Genomic DNA, 15,012 nt, shown 5'->3' with positions numbered 1-15,012 from the left:
TTATTTGGAAAAGCTATGGTGTGCCCTAAAGGCAACAGTACAATATTTGTGGTTGATGGGCAACCATAATACCAGTTCTTTCTTTCATTAAGTACAAAAAATAATTACTACTACCATCGTGTGATTAAGAGAATCCCCATAAAACACATTTTGTATGTTAGAAGCACCAATGTAAAGTACATCAGAGTCAGTATGCTTGAGCACCGTTTCAGCATGAAGCACATGTTCCAGGTTTCTGCTGCTGGAGATTAATGCAACAAAAAGACACATTTCAAAATTTGGTTCTCAAAATCTATCTGTTTATAGAAGAAAAAATGTGATCCATTTACTACCCCTACATGGAAGAGATTTATAGACACAAAGCCTTTTGTTCCATACTGTCAGTAGGTCAGGTCTAACAAAGTATAAAAAGAAATGATGGTTCGGGAAAGTTGGAATGCAAGCGAATTGTCAAACATACAGTGCTTCGCAAAAATATCCATAACCCTAAAACCTTTTACACATATTGTCACCTCACAGCCACAAATTCAATATTTTGCATTTTTTTTTATTTTATTTAAATTTTATGTGATAGACCAACACTCCAACCATCTTCCCATTAACTCTGACCAGCGTCCCTGTCCCTGCTGAAGCAAAGCATCCCTTCATTATGAGACTGACACCCCCATGTCAGACACATGGTATTTTGTGTTTGGACCAAGAAATCTTCCATGTTTGCCGTGTTGCCAACATAGCTTAAGGCAAACAGCAAATTGGACTTTTTATTGATTTCTCCTAACAATGGTTCTCTTCTTGTCACACTCCCATAAAGGCCAGATTAGAGTCCATAATAGTTATTCTGTTAGCAGATTCTCCCACCTGATTTTTGGATCTCTGCAGCTCCTCCAGAGTTACCATGGGCTTCTTGACTGCTTCTCTGGTTGCAGCTCTCCTTGCCTGTTAGTTTAGGTGAAAGTCCATGTCATTGTGGTCTCTCAGTTGTGTGTACGCTTTCCATTCTCAGACGATGGACTGATGTTCAAAGATTGGGATGTCATTTTGTAACCTTACCCTACTTTGCCACAACTTTCTTCCTGACCTGTTCCTTACTCTCCAGGATGCTGTTTGTTGTAAAACCAAATCTTCTATTTCATAATTATGAGCATCTTTGTGTTGGTCCATCACATGAAATCTCAATAAAACACATTGTAATGTGACAAAATGTGAAATAGTTTAAGCACTATGAAAATGTATGTTAAACACCATATCTTTAAATGAAGTGTAGGGCAATGGAAGACGATAATGTACAGGGACAGCTCACCTTTTCCCTCTAGAACACAGATTCATATACACACAAGCTTCTTCATGGGACTGGCTGGAGCTGTGAAAACTAAACAAAGCTAATCACATTACTATCCTCTAAATGAGATCCAGACGGGTCCTGAGAAGTTTCCCTTCATCTCGCTCCCTTGTTCCTCCTGCCTTCATCCCCCTTCCACCCCACCCTCTGTTATTTTCTTCCTCCCGTTTTCTCTGCTCTCTATTCTCAGATCTCCTTGCGGTGTGTTTACTGCCCAGTTATATCTGTGTTTCCACTCAGCCGAGAAGTGTTCTTCATTATTTGGCCATGCAGAGGGGGCATTGTTAAAACACAATGTACAGAATGGACCGCTCTCCCTTAGGGCCCAGAGGAACCCAAGAGGAACCTCAGACCACCATGGGAACAGGCAAGAACTCAAACAGAATCAGAACAAACTTTGTTGGAGCAATGGTTGTACATGTGGGTTGATGAATACATAAAAGCTTTTCATTACTGTATGCACAGTTAATTTATAGGTTTTAAAAATATAATTGAACTTTCTTGGAAAATGTTGGAATATAATTTTGCCTCTTTTCTTCTTTCCACCTCTCACATACAGACATCTTCTACTGACTGCCCACATGCAGTGTCTGCACATCTAAACATGAAACTAATGTCAAGTTAGGTGGAAGCGAACGGGTGAATAAACAGACAAACAGAAACTCACAGAGGAGACGACAGAGCTGCGGACACATGCCGGCTCGCATGCAAACACATACACCTCCCCTGCTCGCTGTGTGATGCATTAATAATTGATCCATCATTCTTGGTCTGCCCCCATCAATGGGCTGTGCTTCTTGTGCGCATTTAAAAGTGGGAATTATTGTTCTCATTTCCACATTAAAATTCCATCTCCCAGAGAGGAGCTTTTATGTGGCCGCCTGGTGGCTTGGCTCATGTCTGAGTGTGCCCATCTGTACAAACGCACACTCATGTCTCTGACTCCTCTCATCAATGCTCACATGGGCCTGCATGCATGGATGCATGCATGCACACGCACTCATGGGTATGCATGTATGCACAGTAATCCCATTGTCCCATGCCACAGTAAGACTTAATGGTAGAAGCAGCCTGCATGAGAGTCTTGCTTTTAAAATTGTTCCAGGTTCCACCCCTGGCACAATCTGAGGGAAACCCTGTGTGCCTGACTCATCCCTGTCATATACACAGACACTATTGTTTTTTTTATTAAAAAATAAAACGCATCTAAAATGCTCATAAAACAGAAAATGTATCAAATACACATAAAATGCGTGAGATGTTTTTGATGTTTTGTTCAACATTTTAACTAATTAAAGACAAGCTGTCATGATGCAGTTAACTTTAAGCTTTGTTGTTTTAAGCAAACATTTAAACGCTACAACAGGGTATGAGAAGCCATCCATCCATTTTCTATACCCACTTCTTCCATACAGGGTCATGCGGGAGCTGGTGCCTATCTCCAGCAAGAGGCTGAGTACAACCTAGGCATGTCGCCAGTCCATCGCAAGGCGGTAAGAGAAGCATTTGGCCCACGAATATGTTTGGGGACACTGAGAAATGCTTATGTAATTCAAATACATATAAAATTACATTTGGAACTACTAGTGAAGTAACAGTATTTTTGTACTGTACATAGCAATACAGAAGTCAGGTTCTGGAGCATGCAGTGGAAAGCAGATAGTGTTTTACAGGTGAGTACCACTCTCATCCAGAGAAGTTTTTGTTTTTGTTGCTTTTTATTAAACGTCACAACAGGAAATGACAGGACCAAGATACAATAAAAAGCACTCCACACCTGGTGATGATGAAACACAGGCACGTGAAGACCAAAGAGTTCAGGTTTCTAGCAATGATCTTGGGCAACAGTGGAGGTTGAGTGGTGGATATATGGAATGCACAATTGACATACTTTATAATGTCTAATAAATGCTGCAGAAAAATGCTGGCAGCATCTGTTCAGTTAGGCACAAGCTGGTAATAGGTTAGTGAAGAGTTTATAAAAATGTATAAACTTGCCAAATTTTTGAGAAGGCTGCAGAGTGGTGCCGGTCTTAGAGAGTCACCCTTAAAGTAGGAAGGTCCTGGGTTCTGACAGGCACTTTGACTGGTTTTTCAGTGTCATGCAGGAGGCTGCAAGCTGTGCCCACTAAACAGAAGGAGGTAATGTGGCTTCATGACAAGTCTACTGCTGTAGGATAAATGACTTGTCACCAACCAGAGGTGACTTATGACTGGCAGGATCTGTAGCTGGATATACCCCCCTAAGGCTTCTCACATTTGCATCTTTATATGTCCTAAGAAATTCAATTTACTGTAATAGCAAATCAAGCCAGTTTACAAACTGTTTTCTCTGTTCTACTCCACACAGCAGTTTTGACCTCTTTTGACCTGGAAGACGTGGCACTGTTAACTGTTCACTGATTGAAGCTGTAAAGTACAGGTCTTCTCTCATTCGTTCTATAAAAGCTTTCAAACCCTTATAATTGAAATAAACAGTATCTTCCAGCTAATTACTGGGCTGAGCTAATTAAAGAAAGGCCGCGGTCCTTTAAATACACCGCTGGGACGCAAGAATGCAGGACACAATTCAAACAGGGAGAAAATAGCTAGGACTCTGTGTAATTTTGGTCATGGGCCGCAGGGGAAAAATGTATAATTTAAGCCAAAAATTATTCATTTAACATAAACGCTTGTTTGAAAAAAACAAAATGTATTTATTTGAAAGAAGCTTGGAAGAACTTTGTGTGAGAGCGCTTTGTCTGAGATACTACTCTCACAGTGACTGTGTGCAGATGCGTCCTTGTATTAGGTATGATTGTCTTCAAGTGTGCTCACATGAAGGTGAGTACTGCTTGAGTCAGCTCTGTGATTTCAACTCATGTAAAGAGGTGATGCCTCCATCAGACTTTTCTTTGAAGGCCTGGTATTAAGCAAGGATGTGGCTCGCTGATGAGACAGACAGACCTCCACTGATACTTGGCAAAAACTCTCAGGTTACAAGTGTGACTAACAGCATTCATCTGTAGACCATACCTAACCATCCCAACACTGTTGGCTCCTCTGACCGCTGCTGTCGGCTAATGTACATCTGACTGTTTGTATTTGTGGCTGTTTACTGCAGCCCTCAAGTTTACAACCTGCAGCAGAAACAGCTAAGAACAAGAAGTTAAAGAGAAAAAGACAACAGTTTTGTATTTGCCTAGCATCTGTAATTATAGAACCAAGCAAAATATCAGCACATCCAACAGCTGAAACTAGAGCTGCACCAGGAAATCAGACAATTTTTAGCTTGTCTGGCCATGACTAGTCACTGGAAACTAAAAATCTTTAAACACCCTGTACCTAAGAGCTACTAGGTTATGCTGACAACCACATTCTTTGGTGTTGGTGCTGTTACTGAGTGAAACAGACTAAAACTTAGCTATTTTCAGTAGAATGGAGTTTAAAGCTGAAGTCAAAAGGAAGCACAGAGTAAGAAACTACATAAAATGAAATCATACTTTCTACACGTTTAGATCTGTCTGCGGCTCATTCAGGCTGTGAGAGAGAACAAGACATTCAGCAGATAATAGAAAGATGAAACAGATTACAACAAAGTTGCTCTGGTTTACCATTTTGAGCTTTCACTCTCCGTCTGTTTGGATTTTAAAAAGTTGGCAGCCTTTTAGAAATCTCAAAAATAAGGTCAGGATCGATATTCTCTGGGGAGTAATCACACAGACTTCCACTTTAGTTTTCCTTCTGCTATCAATATAAACAAATAACCACTCATGCCAGGAGAGCTAGCAAAAAAAGGCTTTTAAAAACAAATGTATAATTCAAAATCTCAAGCAACTCATCTAATAGGACAGAAATTGGAGTGTTAAATAGAATTCTGATATTTAAAAGTGAATTCAGTACAGTATATTGCTTCATTATGCAGCAACCTGGTGTCTTACCTTTAAATTGTGCATTAGTAAAAAACAGAAAAAATCATTGTATTTATACTAATGGTCAAACGTTTTGCTTTTCCTCATGATCTCCTGTATGTAGTTTAAGTTCAAGGAGAATACCAACAAACAGATTGGGAAGCTTCAGTGACAAAGTATGAGTAAATATGTGTAACTTCAAAGTAAATCTTCCTATCAGGATAGTTTCATAAATTCAAAGACAGGCCACTGGTCACTTACATCACATGTAGATTAGAAATTGGGTAAAAGATGAGTGACACATTATACCAAACAGAGATAGACAGTTTATATTTAATCCACAGTGTTAAAGGATGGCTTCACCAATATTAATCAGTTTGTCATGATGCATTATAAAATACAAGCTTTACCTTTTTTTACTCTAAATGTTGCCTTTCCTGATTTCACTGGCGTAAAAAACAAGCCATCAGTGTTATTAGAGCAACTCAGTTTTAATTAGGAATAAATAGAACTTTTCTGTTTAAAAATATTAAGTTAGACTTGTATTTTTAAACAGAAAAGTTCTGTTTAAAGTTCTGTTCCTAATGAAAAATATTAAGTTAGACTTGTCCCCCCCTTGAACCGCCACCTTAACGTGGTGGAGGGGTTTGAGTGCTCAAAAGATCCTAGAGGCTATGTTGTCTGGGGCCTAAATGCCCCTGGTAGGGTCTCCCATGGCAAACAGGCTCTAGGTGATGTGTCAGACAAAGAGTGGTTCAAGAATCCCTCATGAGGACCAAAATATTGAGGCACGTGACGTCGCCTGGTACGGCGGAGCCGGGGTCCCACCCTGGAGCCAGGCCTGGGGTCGGGACTCGTCGGAGAGCGCCTGGTGGCCGGGTTGCTCCTCGCGGGACCCGGCCGGGCCAAGCCCGAACGAGAGATGCGAGGCCATGCCCCAGTGGGCCCACCACCAGCAGGGGGAACCGTGAGGGACCGGTGCAAAGAGGATTGGGTGGCGGACGAAGGTGGAGACCTCAGCGGCCCGATCCCCGGATGCTTAGGTTGGCTCTAGGGACGTGGAATGTCACCTCGCTGGGGGGGAAGGAGCCTGAGCTTGTGCGGGATGTCGAGAGATATCGACTAGAAATAGTCGGGCTCGCCTCCACGCACAGCATGGGCTCTGGAACCCATCTCCTTGAGAGGGGTTGGACTCTCTTCTACTCTGGAGTGGCCCACGGGGAGAGACGGCGGGCTGGTGTGGGTTTGCTTGTTGCCCCCCAGCTCAGCCGTCTCGTGTTGGGGTTTACCCCAGTGGATGAGAGGGTCGTATCCCTGTGCCTTCGGGTTGGGGAGAGGTCTCTGACTATCATTTCAGCCTACGGGCTGAGTGGTAGTGCAGAGTACCCGGCCTTCTTGGCGTCCCTGTCGGGGGTGCTGGATAGTGCCCCTCCCGGGGACTCCATTATTCTGCTGGGGGACTTCAACGCCCATGTGGGGAACGACAGTGACACCTGGAGAGGCGTGATCGGTGATCGATGATCGACTTTGTTGTCGTATCATCAGACCTTCGGCCGCATGTTTTGGACACTCGGGTGAAGAGAGGGGCTGAGCTGTCCACTGATCACCACCTGGTGGTGAGTTGGATCCGCTGGAGGAGGAGAAAGCCGGACAGACATGGCAGGCCCAAGCGCATAGTGAGGGTCTGCTGGGAACGCCTGGCGGAGCGCTCGGTCAGGGATATATTCCACCCCCACCTCCGGGAGAGCTTCAACCAGATCCCGGGGGATGTTGGAGACATAGAGTCTGAGTGGACCATGTTCTCCGCATCTATTGTCGATGCTGCTGCCCGTAGCTGCGGCCGTAAGGTCTGCGGTGCTTGTCACGGCGGCAATCCCAGAACCCGGTGGTGGACAACGGCAGTAAGGGATGCTGTCAAGCTGAAGGAGTCCTACCGGCTGTGGTTGGCTTGTGGGACTCCTGAGGCGGCTGATGGGTACCGTGAGGCCAAGCGTGCTGCAGCCCGGGGTGTGGCAGAGGCAAAAACACGGGCCTGGGAGGAGTTCGGTGAGGCCATGGAGAAGGACTACTGGTTGGCCTCGAAGCGATTCTGGCAAACTGCCCGGCGCCTCAGGAGGGGTAGGCAGTGCTTCGTCCAACACTGTTTACAGTGTGGGTGGGGAGCTGCTGACCTTGACTGGGGACATTATTGAGCGATGGAAGGAGTACTTTGATGATCTCCTCAATGATGAGATGAGATCCACCCTGAGTACCTCAAGTCTCTGGATGTTGTGGGGCTGTCATGGTTGACACGCCTTCACACTCCTCAGCCTCCCTGGTAAGGCCTACGCCAGGGTATTGGAGAGGAGAGTCCGGCCGATAGTCGAACCTCGGCTTCAGGAGGAGCAGTGTGGTTTTCGTCCCGGCCGTGGAACACTGGACCAGCTCTATAACCTCTACAGGGTGCTCGAGGGTTCATGGGCGTTTGCCCAACCGGTTCACATGTGTTTTGTGGACCTGGAGAAGGCATTCGACTGTGTCCCTCGTGATGCCCTGTGGGGGATGCTCCAGGAGTATGGAGTATTAGGGGCCATCCGGTCCCTGTATGAGCGGAGCAGGAGTTTGGTCCGCATTGCCGGCACTAAGTCGGACCTGTTCCCGGTGCATGTTGGACTCCGGCAGGGGTGCCCTTTGTCACCGATTTCTAGACGCAGCCAAGGGCCGGAGGGGGTCTGGTTTGGGGACCAGTGGATTTCGTCTCTTCTTTTTGCGGATGACGTGGTCCTGCTGGCCCCCTCTAGCCAAGATCTACAGCATGCGCTGTGGCGGTTCGCAGCCGAGTGTGAAGCGGCTGGGATGAGGATCAGCTCCTCCAAGTCCGAGGCCATGGTACTCGACCGGAAAAGGGTGGCTTGTCCTCTTCAGGTTGGAGGGGAGTTCCTGCCTCAAGTGGAGGAGTTTAAGTATCTCGGGGTCTTGTTCACGAGTGAGGAAAGAATGGAGCGGGAGATCGACAGACGGATTGGTGCGGCTGCCACAGTAATGGGGGCACTGTGCCGGTCCGTTGTGGTGAAGAGAAAGCTGAGCCGAAAAGCAAAGCTCTCAATTTACTGGTCGGTCTACGTTCCTACCCTCACCTATGGCCATAAACTTTGGGTCATGACCAAAAGAACGAGATCCCGGATACAAGCGGCTGAAATGAGCTTCCTCCGTAGGGTGGCCGGGCACTCCCTTAGAGATAGGGCGAGGAGCTCGGCCATCCGGGAGGGGCTCGGAGTAGAGCCGCTGCTCCTCCACATCGAGAGGAGCCAGTTGAGGTGGCTCGGGCATTTATACCGGATGCCTCCTGTTCCAGGCATGTCCCACCGGGTGGAGGCCCAGGACACGCTGGAGGGACTATGTCTCTCAGCTGGCCTGGGAACGCCTTGGGCTCCCCCTGGAGGAGCTGGAGGAGGTGTCTGGAGAGAGGGACGTCTGGGCGTCTCTGCTGAGTCTGCTGCCCCCGGGACCCGGTCCCGGATAAGCGGAAGACGACGAGTACGAGTACGAGTAAGTTAGACTTGTTATATACTCGTTATATATTTTTGCCTTGAAGATTTACATAAATACTTTAATACCTTGAGTCATTTAAGGTCACCATACCATGAGATTCTCATCCTGGCCAATACCCGCCTGGAAGGGGTTTTGACCCGGTCTAGAAGGTTTAAGGGAATGTTAGATCTACCTACTCTGTACCACAGAAGCCAGAAACCTTAAAGAAAAATCACAACTTCCCACTATTCAGACAGCCGACACAGATAACAAGGCATCCATTCCAGCAGTATGAATCCTGGTGTCTTTGTTACCTTGATATAAGATGTCACAACTAAACTTTTTCTTTAACAAGTGAGATGCTGTCCCATATCTATGGGATTACTATTACGCGGCCCAGATGAGGCCACTAGTTTGTATTGGTTCAGCATCCTACACATCAAGTTGGAAGGAATTGGAAGGTAACACTATGAGGGATATCCCAATAATGGCCCTCTTGACAGATGATAAACTACAGAGTGAACTGAGGGCTTCAGAAGACCCCCTATTGGACTGTCTATTTTACCCCCTAAAAATGTAAATAAAATATGTAAACTAGAATGTAGAGATGGTGCGGCTACGATTCTGATTTTGAACCCAACAAAAGTGATGACAGATTTAAGAGGTGGTCTTTTAGGGGCCTCACATGCAACAATTCATTTCTTCACAAAAGGTCATTTAAAAGTTTTGAAGCTTTAAAAATTGAGTATTGTTTAGAAAAAGCTGACTTCTATAGATACCTTCAAGTCAGACATTATTTTAACCAAATTCTGAAACAACCCTTGAGTGATAGCAATGTTGGATTTTTGGAGTTCTTCCGATCATTAATGAGTCTAGGACAGTGTAAAAAAGTGATTTCCAGATTGTACGATGGAATTTACCTTTCAAAACAAGGGAGTACTGACTATATCAAGAAGAAGTGGGAGGCTGAATTAAAGGAACTGATCTCAACTGACACTTGGGAAAACATATGTCAACTTCAGTAGACCTTCACGGCATCAAATGTATGGCGGGAGTTTTGCTGGAAGAACATTATGAGGTTTTTCATCACACCAATCCAGAAAAGACATCTGGGCAGTGGAGATTCTTGTTGGAGACTGTGTGGGACTGGGGGAGCCACACATGAACACATGTTTTGGGGCTGCCAGATTATTAGACACTTCTGGAAGGAGGTACACTGTCACGTAGAACGTGATTTTGGAGTTAAGATTCCTTTGAAATGTATCACTGTGTATATGGGTGATGTACAACAAAAGTTGGATAGAGAAGATAAAAAATTATTTGGTTTACTTATTGCAGCCAGTAAAAAGGCTATCAGACGAAGATGGCTGAAAACGGAACCAGCTACCATTGAGGAATGGATTGCTATTGTGCATGGAAAAGATTACATTTTCTCTCAGGATACAAAAAGATACATTTTATAGGATTTGGTCAAAATGGTTGGAATATGTAAAGCCTGTAAGGTCGGACTTCATGTAAAATCACATCCTCCCACCTAATACCCTTATTTTAGGACACGGTGAGGTGTTCGTACCGAGGTATCTGGTTGTCAACTAAGCCTCTATTGCTTTCTTTTCCATTTTTATATATTTGTTTTTATTATTTTTCTTATTTACTCACTCATGTTTTGTTGGTGTTATTTTTGTTTCTTTTCTTATTGGTGTTTTCAAGTTTTTCCGTTTGTCGGAATGGGCTATTTGCTTTTATATGTTAAACTATCAGCAAAAGAAATAAAAAGACAATTACAAAAAAAAAAACAAGTGAGATGCTAAATGATATGACGTCTAAAGTTACACACACACTCCAGTGATTTAGGAGTTGTAAGAGAAGTCAGAGGAGGAGGCTGTGTGTGCTCTGCCTGTTTCAGGATGGTTGGAGTAAAGATAAGAGCTAGAGACCTCAAGGCAATAAAGGGATTACCTGAGGTAACAGAAACACCAATGGATGGTGACAAATTAAAGGAGAAACCTGAACTTTTGAACTGTATCTTGTATTTTGTAAAGGGAGCTTTGTACAAACAGATAATCTTGGTGTGTTTTAAACAGAGGTTTGCTCATATACCAGAGATCCACATTAAACAACTGTGCATATCATATCGGCATACATGTAAGTCTGCACACTGAAACAAGAGCTAGCTAAGATAGCGTGAACACACACAAACACAAACACCATGGAGGATTTTAAACAGATGGGGATCTCCCACCATTCTCAGCCTGCTCCAAAAGCTCTGCTGCCCCCCATCACTCTGTTGTCCCATTTTATAACTTTGTGAGGCAACTTCTCCAGATGGAATATTCTGCATACTTGAGAGAAGACAGCAGTAAATGACACTGTCCTGCTGCAATGACTACCATGTGTGTGACAATAAATTACAGAGTTTTTCTTTTTCTCTCTGTTTCATAAACATTCTCACACGTACGCCGCACACACAGTGTATTTTTGTCTTTCTGGGACATTCCTGTCCAGCTTTTTGTTGGGTCTTTAATGACTTTTACAGCCTCTGTCTGTGTCTCTGGTGTGTGTTTTTCAAGCATTCTTGTGCTTGTTGCCACTGTAACAGTGTCTGCTCTGTACACACAACTTCTCATCACATACTCTCAGATCGTTGATTAAGGGGGACGTTGTCCTGTCAAAGACTTTTTTCATCTTGAATCCTAAGCTGTACTAATGTAGTTTACATTGAGACAGACACTTAGAGGCTAAATATGTAATACAGTTTGCATGGAGCTTTACATTCTGAAAAGAAGCTTACTTTGAGTTGTGCTGTTTTACTGAACTAGGAGGCATGGACAATTAGGGCTTTTACTTTGGAACTGGTAAGTAAGCCTTACAGTTAGGATCAATAGGTAAAAAAGAACCTGAAGCTAGCTGGCAAGCAGTGATGGTTTTTAAAGTATGGGCCATATGGGCAGTTTCCCAGGGCGGCAATAGGGGTGGAGGGGGCAGCAAGCACAATGTAAAAAATATAACTTATCTGTCAGTTCCCGCCCATGTTTGCTACTGAGAGGATGGAGAGTATTTTATGTGCTTTGTATGGAAATGCTCTGTATTTTATCCCACCCCAGAATTAAGATGATTGATTCAAGCAAGAACCACAACTCCTGTTATTTAAAGTGGAGGATCTGCAATGTTCTGTTTCTCTTCCAAAGGCTCCTAACAATCTTGTTAGAGTGACTGGTATCATGAGCACCTGAAATTACCATGAAACTTTGAAGGAAAATCCGATGGCCTCTGTCAAGAAACTGAATATGAGTCATCATCAGGTCTTTCAAGAGAATAATAATCCAAAACATACAAGGAAATAGTTAATCAGACACAAAATCAACCTTTCATTATCATGTCTGTCCCTGGAAGTAAACTATTAAAAAAAAAACTTGCAGGGTGAGCTGAAGAAGAAAGGAAATGACCCAGGATGATTTAGAGAGAGTGTAAAGATGAAACCTCAAAGATCCTTCTCTCTGGATGCTCCAGCCGTGTGGAATGTTAAAAGGGTGGAGCGATAAGTGTTGTCCTATTGGCAAACTGGGTACTTGGTTAGTATTGCATTTCCTTATCTGTACTATTACAATACCACTTCCTAAGATTACATTAACACAAGTTTTCATGTACATTTAACTGTTTTGTCATTATCAAACAGAAATCTACATATAAGCTATGATTATATTGGCTTTCTTAATGAAATTTAATTTGTACTGTTTAACCAGAATAATGTAACTAGATCAAAAAGACATGCTTGAATCACATGGAAGCGATTGCCTTCAGAGCAAACACGATTTGAGCGTCAAAAAGGCGTCTAATGCCTCAAGTTGAACGCTTGTGCCCTTTGAAGTCAGACGCTCTAGACGTGCGTCAAAAATGCTCTAGATGCGTCTGAGCAAAGTGTGGACAGACGCGCGTTGGGAGGAGCTCCCCTTAGTTATTTTCCTTTGCCGGTCTCTTGTGTACAATGGCAGATGCAATCAAGAGAGTGGCTTGGCTTTATTTGCTGAATAATGACAGGACGGGCGCAAACCACGACAATAATGCCCCTTCTCCACTGGCTCATTTTAGGAGCTGTGGCTCCACTCCACTCAGGTGGGGGGTGGCAGGAGAAGCAGCGAGGAGAGACTCCGCTGTTTGGATTGCAGAGACTCCAGAGTTTGCCTGAAGAAGTTCCAATTTTATGAGGAAGTTCTTGTCTCAGCCATGGCAATAATAAGGACACGGATTTTAAAGCGCATAACTGTGGACTTTTGACCACGGTAAAGTTAGTTTTAGATTGGATGTTTGTGCTCCACGGATACAGCGGGACTTCCTCCTGTCTACAGACACTGGTTCGTGGCTAAGGACCATCAATAAATGTCAGAACCAAACACGGTGTTTTATGGTCATGCTGGTATTGTTTTGTGTGTGTTTTGTCTTGTTTGTGCATCTGAACAGCTGATTTTATGTGTGATGAACTGGTTTAGAATGTTGTTAAATACAGTGTTCCACCTGTGTGTAATTCAGAAAGCTGATGTGTAAATAGTAAAATGGTCCACCCATCCCATGATAAAATATGTCACTATGTTACAAAGCTGAGCTTCTCTGATTAGTTGACGCGCTGCGTCAACTAATCAGTTCAGATCACCCAACTTTAGCGTCGGCCACTTTGAACGCGCGGAATGTGCGTCAGACCCTTGAAATCTCAAAACGCACAGTGCTCAACACGCGAAACGCATAACAACACGCCACGGCAGACGCGTGAAACGTGACGCAAGACTTCTTGACGCCCATGAAAACCAGATGCCCCTGACGCTCAAATCGCATTCGTCTGTATGCACCATTAGCTTTGTTGGGAGATTTGGGAAATCTCCCAACAAACATGTAAATGAGTTAGAGGCAGAAGTATGCAAGTAAGTATTGCTGCATTCTGGTGAACTTAGAAATCTTAACTCTGATCCGGAACGTCCCACTCAACTAAGCCTTTTCCAGTTGCTGAATGGATTTCTGCAGGATTTATTAATTTTTTTGCTCTTTACCAATGTAAGTAATTTACTCCTTTTCATTTTGTACATTCAACACTGGAGCAACCTCTTTGTGAACAGAGGTACAGTATTTTGTGTTTGACCAATTTTATGAGATACAACTGAAACTAGATGTTTGAACCCAATGTATAAAAAGACATATAACCTGTTTAAGGCCTGTTAGGGTTGAGAAAATGAAATCTATTTGATAAATGCCAGAATAATGAATAGGAAGTGGAAGCAGAAGGATGTTTTATATAATAGTTTTTTTCTTGTAGGCTGCCTTGTTCACACACACCTTTTCAGCTTTCCCTACAGATTTTCTTTGGGAGTTTAAAGCTATGTGATGGCCACTCCAAAACACTGTGTTGTTTTTAAGCCACTTAATAACTATGCTGGTGGTATGTTTAGTGTCATTGTCAAGCTTTAACTTGATGGCTGATGTTTTAAGATGTTCAGTATATCCACATACATTTTGCCTTCCTGATGTCATCTGTTTTGTGAAGTGCACCAATCTCTCCTGCAGTAAAATATCCACACACCATGATGCTTCCACCCCCATACAATTCAACTGAGATGGTTTTCTTAGTCTTGAAAACTTGCTCCTTTTCCTCCTTCTTTCTTTTGGATATTATGGCCAAACACTTACATTTTAATTTCTTTAGACCACATAACACACCTCCAAAAATGAAGGTCTTTGTCCCTGAGTGGATTTGCAAAATGTAATTAATATTTTTCAATTGCTTGTGTAATACTGGCTTCATCCATCCTGAGTGGCCTTTCAGCCCATAATGGTACACTACTTGTTTCACGTTGGATAATGACTTTCTCACCAGCTCAACCAGCATCTTAACGAGATTATTTGTTTTTCTTCTAGGTTTGAATTGCACATTTTTCACCAAAACACAATCGTCTCTGGGACTTGGAACCCGTCTCTTTCCTGAACAGTATGATGGCTGGACATTGCCTAGGTTCTTTATACTTGCATATAATTGTCTTAACAGATGAATGTGGCACCTTTTAACATCTGGACATTGTACCTTACGATGAACCAGACTTGTGGAGGTCCACAGTTTTCTTCTTGATATCGGAAAATTGTTGACTAATTTAATATAAGACAGTAAAAAAATATATAGTCTTTTTATACAGTGCATGTAAATGTCTTGTATCCACTGTATCAGAAGACATAAGCCTATAAAATAAATTTTTTATTAAAAAAAACCTAAATAACTGACTGTATTACAAAGAA

At 43.3% G+C, this 15,012-nt stretch overlaps 1 protein-coding gene across 1 annotated transcript in view; it reads right to left on the bottom strand.

Annotated features, from left to right (window-relative positions):
- The window catches only part of satb2 (SATB homeobox 2), a 62,851-nt gene that overhangs the window by 26,513 nt on the left and 21,326 nt on the right, over nt 1-15,012 (bottom strand). The gene's annotated exons all lie outside the window — the stretch shown is intronic.

This window comes from Girardinichthys multiradiatus, chromosome 7 (assembly GCF_021462225.1).
Source record: "Girardinichthys multiradiatus isolate DD_20200921_A chromosome 7, DD_fGirMul_XY1, whole genome shotgun sequence".
In the NCBI taxonomy this organism is placed as follows: domain Eukaryota; kingdom Metazoa; phylum Chordata; class Actinopteri; order Cyprinodontiformes; family Goodeidae; genus Girardinichthys; species Girardinichthys multiradiatus.
This window is presented reverse-complemented; position numbering and strand designations above follow the sequence as displayed.